Source organism: Diorhabda sublineata, chromosome 7 (genome assembly GCF_026230105.1).
Source record: "Diorhabda sublineata isolate icDioSubl1.1 chromosome 7, icDioSubl1.1, whole genome shotgun sequence".
In the NCBI taxonomy this organism is placed as follows: Eukaryota; Metazoa; Arthropoda; class Insecta; order Coleoptera; family Chrysomelidae; genus Diorhabda; species Diorhabda sublineata.
This window is the reverse complement of record NC_079480.1, coordinates 3,779,926-3,780,593: the sequence shown is the minus strand read 5'-3', so window position 1 is coordinate 3,780,593 and position 668 is coordinate 3,779,926. Positions and strand designations below refer to the sequence as shown.

Here is a 668-nt window from a genome sequence, read left to right as displayed (position 1 = left end):
ATTATTGCATCGTCAGCACAGCATATTATTTCCTTTTTTCGTCATCTAATCGAAATCTTCCCCCCGATTCTAGCACATAGCTGAATTTTTACGTGATAAAAATATTGAACATCTATTCTATTCGCCTGATTTAGCGATGTGTGATTTCTGGTTATTATTTAACGTAATTTATTAACGTTGTCAATGTTTCACAGGGGAGGATGAGATAGATGAAGCAGCTAAGACGTTTTTTGAGAGACTACTGTCTGAAATGTTTTAAATTGCGAACGCTTTCATTAAAAAATGAATTCATTAATAATAATTGTATTAAGGATGATTTTAAAATGAAAAAAAAAAATAAAAGAAAACGCTGCGAACAGGATTCGAACCTGTGCGGGCAGAGCCCATTTGATTTCGAGTCAAACTCCTTAACCACTCGGACATCGCAGCTTGTATAATTTCGTTGCAATAGAGATATTTAATGCAGTTTCTATCATATACATTTTTTTATTAGGTACAGATAATTTATTTCTAGATTTCTAAAATTCTTTTGATTAGTTAAACTTGTTTATAAAGTATCCAAATAAAATAAAATTAGAAAAGAAACATATGATAAAAAAGCTTTCGAAACTTCTGGGTTTTTTTATTTTCGCATTTTTTTAATCACTAAATTTATTTCAGATTCTGAT

The 668-nt window shown here is 29.8% G+C and overlaps 1 non-coding gene across 1 annotated transcript; it reads right to left on the bottom strand.

Annotated features, from left to right (window-relative positions):
• Positions 1 to 347: 347 nt before the first annotated feature.
• Trnas-cga (transfer RNA serine (anticodon CGA)) lies at positions 348 to 429 on the bottom strand. Its single transcript has one exon. It is a non-coding gene; the product is annotated as a tRNA-Ser (tRNA).
• Positions 430 to 668: the final 239 nt, after the last annotated feature.